Below are 8472 nucleotides of genomic sequence, written 5' to 3' on the forward strand. Positions count from 1 at the left end.
CAGAGCAGTGTGGGAAGTGTTGTGAGGTGGGAATGGGTGTGTGGAAACAGCTTACATTTTAAGGCATTCCCGGCATGGGGAGGGGAGGGGCAGCGGGCAGCTCTGAGAGACCTTGGGTGTAACCCCGCTCGGCTGCCCATCTCCACTGACTGGCTCCTTTAGTTGCTGGACGCTTCTCCCCTCCTGCTCCCCTGCACTCCCGTTCCTGCTGAGGGGCTGGGCGGGGGGTGGGGATGGGGTGGGAACCTGGTCTCCCCTGAGCTCATTAAATGCTCTACTCTGACCGTCGTGACTCCCTGCTATTTTGATCTGAGTCTGGGGCCCCTCCGGGGCATTAGAGCAGGCAGGATGATGGCTGAGCCCAGATATTCCAATTCCCCGCTCTGTGCTCTCAAAGCTTGTGACCTTAGACACCCCGTACCGATTCCTGGTATCCTCTGTGCGAGGGGAGAGACCATGAATGGCCCCAGATTCCACAAGGGCTTGCTCTGCAGGGGCCCACCAAGGTCTGCATTTGCCCAAAGGGTCTTTTGGGAGTTTCCAAAATGAGAAAGTTGAACACCTTCAATCTTCTCACCTTGCCTGCGTTCTCCTCAATCCCTTCTGGGTCTTGGGTGACCACACTTTGTGCTTCAAAACTCTAGGAGGTCACTTGTCTTCCTCACCTAATGATGTGTTACAGAAAACAAGCTTCCGTTACTTGCAAAAGTGTGACGGGAACATGAATATTAATAACTCCCATGGGCTTCCTGCGAACATCCATCACCACGGCTTAGAAGGCTTGTTCTGACTTGCCTGGTATGGGGGTAACTGCTCAGCAGAACAATGATAAAGCATTCATGAACCCAGCTTATGCAGAGCTCTTTCTGGGGCTTTGAACTCCTGTGCTCCTGTGGGGCTGAGGTGCCGAATGTGCTCTCCTCCACCTGGGGTCCGGCATGAAGATGTTGGACTTCTGTCAGGGACAGGACCTGGCAGATGTGCCAGGACCCAGTGGAGCTGGAGCAGGGATTTCTCTTTATCAAAAAGAAAGTTCTCCTTGTTGACAGCATCTTGGAGAGCAGGTGCATTTGATCTAAGCCGCCTCAGGTTGGAGTGATGCTGGAATCCAGAGCTGGAGAGCTGGTCCAGCACAGATTCAGAGAACAGCAAAGCTCAGAGACCATCATGTTGGGTCAACTGAGGCCACAGAAAGAAGAGGGAAATCAGCAGCAGGGCCAGGATTAGAGACTCTGGAGGTGACCGTTTTCCTTTGAGAACCCTAGGACAAGGGACGTCAGGACAGTGTCACTCTTGACATTTATTCAGGGTTTCCATTGAAATTTGTTACATGTCTTCTCAGTGAAAGTCCTTTTCTTCTGGAACTGCCCCAATACATGGCATTTTGTGCTCTCTGGGTCTCTGGATGCCTGTTGAGGATCGCATAGGGTTGATCCAGGCTGTAAAAGAGTTCATAGGATTTCCGTCTCAGGCAGTGCTGTTCTAGTAAAAAGTGCTCCCCGGTCTGAAGGGAATTCCCAGAAGGTTGTAGAATGGTTACAGTGCGAGGAGATTGGGGTCCCTGGGGTTGAGAAACATGACTGCCCTGTTTCTTGGGTTCTGTTGCCCCAGGAACCCCATGTGATCTTTGGGGGTTGGGCTCCTGGTTTGATGGCTAGTCAAGAACACTACAGCTTGGGTCCCCTAGCTGAAAAGCCACTGTTGAAATTTATTTTAATGTGTATTGTGTGTGCTTTTTTAAGACTCAGGATTTAAAGATCATCCATATCTGTAGCTCAAAGAAATAAAATTTAAAAAATCTTTTGGATTTTCTAGAGAAAAATGTCTTCTTAGGTAATTTCAATGTGATCAAGGCAGCATCTGTTTTGCTGAACTTTAGGTCACTCATCAAATCTATGGTATTAATGAAAATGCTCATTTTCTCGGGCAGAACCATGAAAAATCTCTCTGCAGTACAATTAACAGTGGTGGGAAAATATCTGCCATTTCTTCTGTCAGATTTTCTTGTAGTTGGAGTTCCAATGTCTCGCATCAGAGCAGACCATACCAATGAAAGTCATGGAGACAGTCATGCTTTCTCTCTAAAAGACTTAATTGCAGGAGACCTCTCCCCTTCAGAGTTCTGACCCAGGTTGCTTTGGGTTACAGCTGTTTCTGCCTAGCAACGTTTACTTGGGAGTAAGTACCAAGTCTCACTTGGTGTCACAGTGAAAGGAGTGAATGAGTTCGAGCCAGAAGATCTACAGAGTGAATCCTGGTTCTGAAAGTTGCCAGCTGTGTGATTCTGTCCTTTTTGATCTTCAGTCTTCCCATCTGTAACATGAAAATGAAAATAATTTAGAGAATTGTCCTGAGGATAATATGAAACATCTGCATTGCTAAAGGGTTGTTGGTTTGCTGGATATTGTACAGAAACAGAGTTAGTCAAATTTCTTCTCAGGATCTCCAAGAACGTTCTTTGAACCACCCATAAAATGGTTACTGGGTATGTGCACTTAAAGCTTATAGTATAGGAAGGGTACTTTTCCAGTCAAAGGGGAAAAATTGCCTTGGTGATTATAGCAGATGGCTATCAATTCTTTGCCCCTTTCTCCTTGGCCAAAGAACCCTGATTTTGTTTACACATACACCCTCCTTCATCATAACCACAAGTTTCTAGGGAGGTGAGCTTTAAGAAGCAAATCTTGCTTGGTCTCAGCCAGTGGTTCCTAAACTTTAATGTGAACCAGAATCATCTGGAGGGATTGTTGAAACACCAGTTGCTGGGGTCTACCTTCAGGGTTTCTGCTTTAGTATGTCTGGACGGGATGAGAGAGAATTTGCATCACATGATGCTGATATGGCTGGTCTGAGAACCATACTTTGAGTGCTACTGTCTAAATCAGTCATGGTGATCCCATTCTCCTTGCTAGTCATTGGTTGGATACAGATACATGGTACAGTGCTAACCAATGAGGTGTGCTAAGTCCACTGGGGGCTTACAGGAGAGGTTTCTCCACTCTTAAAACGCAATATGGGGAAGAGATGGCTTCCTTTTTACCTCTGGACCTTGTCTCTGGATGGAACACCTGGGACTACTAGATATTTGGGATTATGAAGGAAGCAACCCTAAGGACAAAGTGGGCACTCTGAGAATACGAAGCAAAAAAGGTAGAAAGCTTCTGGGTCCTTAATAATGTCATTATGTTGCCCAAATAACTGGAGCTATACATTTCTTATTTGTTGAGACACTTTGAGTTGGAGTTCTCTGTTCCTTTCAGTCAAAGGGAACTTAATGGAAAAAGTGATGATGTTATACTTTCTTTCCCTTCTTGGGGACATCCGGGTAGGTTATGTGACAGGAGTGCTGAGCCTTGTTAGAGGTGATGGGAGGTGCCTGGCACTAGCAATTGTAGTCATCCATGAGCCATGTACCTATGTCAAGTTCTAACAGGAGAAGAGTCAGGAAGGGAACGATTTTAGGGAGGGGAGGAGGCAGTGAGAGAGAAGGGCTCACAGGCTGTGAGATGTGACCGGCCATATTAGAATAGCATAGGAGCACATGGTAGGTGGAGAGGTATGCTGGGTGCCTTAAGAACCACACACTTTTGAGGACTTCATGGTCTGAGTAGGCCATGATGGGTGGGAAGGGGAACCCAGAGTTGAAAATGACAGCTGAAGAAAGGCAGGCTAGGTGGGTCAGAAATGGAAAACAGAAAATGAAAACATGGCAAGGGGACTTGAGAGCTTGTGTGCTCAATGAGATGTTAATCCCCAAATGATACATTATTTTCTTCTGTTTTGACACCAGTAAAGATTTTCTCAGTTAAAAGAGAGCATGGGGTCCTGAAGTGGCCTTTATCCAGTGGGATGTATGTTATCTGAGGCAGCCAGTGATATCACAATAGTTACTAAGAATTCTGTTTTCCTCAAGCTCTAGGACATGTTGCAAATGTGTCCTTCAATCATCTGTAGGCTTGACCTGACATTTCTGGTGTTTGTCCCACTTCCTTCCTCTTACTCTCCCAGGTGTCTTCTGTGGGCCAATTCCTGCCAACCATACCTGGAAGCATTACCCACTGTGGGTCTGCCCCTGCCCCTCTGCCCCCTGGTGGGCCCTGGGGGGGGGGTCTCTGTTCTCAGCATTGGTGTTGCAGCAATGGAAAGATGAGAGCCTTGTTCTCCAAATGCTCCGTCTAGAGGCAGCACTATGCAGCATAAATACAATACAAGCCACAAATGCAAGCCATGTGCAAGCCACAAACGCAAGCCATTCTAAGTTTCCTAGAAATGACATTAAAAAAAGTCAAATGGAAAATAGATATTAATTTTAATAATATATTTTACTTATCCCAGTAGTTCTCATCCAGGGAAGGTTTTTCCCCCCAGGGGGCACTTCCTAATATCCAGTAATGGCGCTTGACAATGTCATTAGGCAACTTTTGGTTGTCACAACTGGGAGGGTACTGATGGCCTCTAGTGGGGAGAAGCCCAGGATGTAGCTACATCTCCTGTGAGGCACAGGACAGCCTTTGTTGTGGCCCCAACTGTCAATAGTGCGAAGTTTGAGAAACCCTGATTTAACCCAATATATCCAAAATGTTTCATTTCAATACGTCATCAAATATTTAAAAAATCATGAATCTGAGAGCTTGCCATTTTAAAGTCCTAAGTTGTAAAATCTGGCATGTGTTTTATGCTTATAATACATCTCAGTGCAGGGCAGTGATGTCTCAACTGCTCAACCGTCACACGTACCTGGTGGCTAAGGCACAGGTGTAGGGGGTGCACAGTAAAACCCCGGCGCCTCTCCACGACTCTGGTTTTGTGGGCAGGGCAAATATGCCGAGACGCAAGGTCCTCTGGGTAAGATGCAAGGTTCTGCCCCCTGTGACAGATCCACACGGTGAGGAATTGAAATAAAAGGGTTGCGCAGGGTCTCTGATTATTAAGCTCTGTAGGCATGCAGGCGTTGTTCAATATGTTTCCAACAGCATCTATCCAACTCCTGGCATTGCTTCCCTGCAGGATGCCATCAAGAGGTTGTAGTTTCTCACTCTCCTGAGGCAAAGGTCAGCATACCCCATTGGGAGATGAGCATGAGGGCGAGTTCATCTCGATGCAGCTTGGAGGATTTAGGTATTGATCACTAAGGCTTTCGTGTAGTTAAAACAAACAACTGGGCAACACCCTTTGGTTCCTCCAAAGTACTCTATAATTTTATCCATTTGAAAAATGAGAACTAAAGGTTTTCAGGTTAAAGAGAAGGCGATCGTGTAGTAATCAGAGCTTTAGAACAATCTCCGCCGACCTTGGCACAACACGTTGCACTCTGTAATCCTCAATTTGAGGGCTTTGCAGCATCTCATTAGCCTGGAGTAGCAGGACACATAATTCTGTATTGAGTGAGTAATTAAATGTGACATGGAAGCCAGCGAATGGATTAGCAACACACCCAGGGGTCCCCCAGAGGGGGCCTTTCCTGTTTCTGCCCATGAGGGAAGGCAGAGAGAAGCTTTGCCGAGCCCTGTAAGGTGGGGAACCGTGGTGCAAAGGCCAAGCAAGATTTCCTGCGTCATCCCTGGGCCAGAGCAGCGAGTTGGTAGGTGTGGGGACAGGACCTCAGGGAAGGACCCTTATGGAAGCCAAACCCCACCTGTGAAGCAACAGGATCACCTCTGGGGTGCTGCTGATCCTTCCTGGGCTACTGGGAACCTGTCCTCCGCTTTCCCAAGTAGGCTGCTCATCTGTCTTCAGTAGGGCAAGAGTCTGCTGTGTTTACTTGAAGTCAGAGTGAAGAATGCGGCCTGTTGTTCCAGAGTGCTTGGAAACCTAAGCATACCTAACAGGCCAGGCTTTGTCTAAAATGAAGGAAGACAAAAAGTGCGTTTTCTCATTTTTGTAGTATCGATAGGACACTTATTTTCATAGAATTGAAGGCTTGGAGAGGGGCTCACATAGTTCACCTTTCTGTTTCCGGAAAGCCCTTCACTCAGCTTTCCCACACACCTAAAAATCTACCTTATTTTTCCAATCTGCCTGGGAAGGAGTTTATAAAAATCTCTTTGGAAGCAAATTCAATTTCTCATTAACTCTCAATGAACATATATTGAGCACAGACTTTGTGCAGGGAATTAGGAGCCAAGGAAAGAGGAGAAAACACAGCTTCTGCTTTTAAGGAGCTCGTGAGAGAGACATAAAAAGATGGAGTGACAAGTGCCAAACGAATATGGCACAGCCATGAAAGCCTGTAGGAGTTGGGAAGAGGATGCTGATTTGGGCCTCCTGGGTGGGGGCAGGAAGGGGAAGATTTCCTGTAGTGGTGAAATTCGAGTTGGTCTTCTGGGGTTGGGCAGAGGGGAGCATTGGTGTGTGGAAATCTCATCCTATGTCCTCCCTTCCCCTGTCCCCCACTTTTTAAAAAAATGTTTATCCATTTATTCTGAAAGAGCAAGGGGAGAGGCACAGAGAGAGAGAGAGAGAGAGGAAATCCCAAGTAGGTTCCACCCTGGCAGCATGGAGCTGAACCTCGAAATCATGACTTGTGCCAAAACCAAGAGCCAGATGCCCAACCAACTGAACCATCCAGGTGGCCCCCAGCCCCCTACATTTAAGTTGAGTTTCTCTAATGTTTTATAAGCAAGGCCAGGCACCGTAGTTACACAGTGGATCAGGCTCTGTCCCAGCCTCTAGGAACTCACAACGGACTGATGCAAATTCCCAGAAACTTGACCTTCCACAGAGATGGGACTCAGACTCACAAACTCATTCAGGTATTTTACTGAGCACCTGCTCTATTCCTGGTCCTGGACTTGATACAAAGGATATAGTGGGAAACAAGACAGACACAAGCCCTGCTTTATAAAGCTCAAGGTCTAGTGGGGTGGGAGACGACAAATAATTACAAGAGTGCAAAGAGTTACAAAAAAGGAGAGAAACAGGTCCTATGGGTTGTATAGAGTAAGATATTCGACCTGATCTGGGAGAAAAAGGCTTCTCTTGGGAAGTCCTATTTAAGCCAGCAGGCGAATGCTAAACTGAGTAAGCCAGGTGAAGGTGGACAGGGGAAAAAGGTGGGAAGAATGCGTCCCTCAGAAGGAGGAGACTGCACAGAGGACCAAAGTGGAAGGAATGTGGAGTTTTTGAAAGAAAAAAAACCAAAAAAACAAAAAACAAAAAATGGAAGTTGTCCATGACTCCCGCAGCCGGGATTGGATGAAGTCCGGCAGTAGTTTGGGCTTGGCCTTTTTGGGTTAGCAAGTGATCACATGTTCCCTTGGCACAAGGTCAAAACAAATCAGAGGTGAAATAAACATCCTGTCTTGTTTCTCAGGACTAGGTGTTGTGGAGGACCGGTGACGACCACATGTGTCCTGTCTAGGAGGGTCCCTGCCCTAGTCCCTGCTGCCTCGCCCTTCCTTCCCCATCAGCCTCTTAGCACAGGCCTCATGGATGCCCTTGACCTATAAGCTTTGCTCCACTCCTCCTGGGTTAATTTTGACCATGAAGGAAGTGCTAGGAGACTAAGTTTTTCGAGAGCCTGGCATACAGGACACTCAGCAAGTGTGTGTTTCTGCGGCACCAGGAGTGCCTGGCATTCGACTCTTTTAAACTTTTTTTTTTTAATGTTTATTTATTTTTGAGAGAGACAGAGAAAGAGTGCGAGCTGGGGGAGGGGCAGAGAGAGAGGAGACACAGAATCCGAAGCGGGCTCCAGGCTCCGAGCTGTCAGCACAGAGCCCGACGCGGGGCTCAAACCCACAAACTGTGAGCTCATGACCTGAGCTGAGGTTGGACACTCAACTGATTGAGCCACCCAGGAGCCCCTGTGGCATTCGATTCTTTGTTGTGGTGGGCTGAGCTCTGAATACCTGAGAAAGCTCCAAGTGGAAGCCTTTCCAAATGCCGCTGAGTTCATAATTGGGCTCCTGCCTCAGTTTCCCTGCTTAATATTCCAGTTACCTGCTAAGGTTGGAGATTTGCCCAGAAACTCCAGTCCCTAGTGTTTACTGAGCACCTGCTGAGTGCACAGTGTCAGGATGTTGAGGGTGGCGTGCAGAATAAGAAATAATTACACCGGAAGACCTGGCCCGTGACCACGCACACTGAGTGTTTGTAACAATTTAATGTACTGGATTACCGTCAGTATTTGGAGAATGTGAAAATCGTCTTTTTCATTACTTCAAAGGAAAAGATGATTCTTAATATAACTTTTGAGTAATTTCACCATTTAAAAAAATCTGGTCTGTGTAGATGCCAACGATTTCTTCTTTGGTCTTTCTGTTGACAGCAGTTCTAACATTCATTATATTTTTGTGTTAACGGAGTTCACATGAGGTGGAAAGTGGCACTGGTCAGGAGATGGAATGGACTCCAACATTCTGGATTTGTAAAAAGTGTTTATTTATTTTTGAGAGACAGAGAGACAGAGTGCTAGTGGGGGAGGGACAGAGAGAGAGGGAGACACAGAATCTGAAACAGGCTCTGGGCTCT

This window comes from Leopardus geoffroyi, chromosome C3 (genome assembly GCF_018350155.1).
Source record: "Leopardus geoffroyi isolate Oge1 chromosome C3, O.geoffroyi_Oge1_pat1.0, whole genome shotgun sequence".
Classification (NCBI taxonomy): domain Eukaryota; kingdom Metazoa; phylum Chordata; class Mammalia; order Carnivora; family Felidae; genus Leopardus; species Leopardus geoffroyi.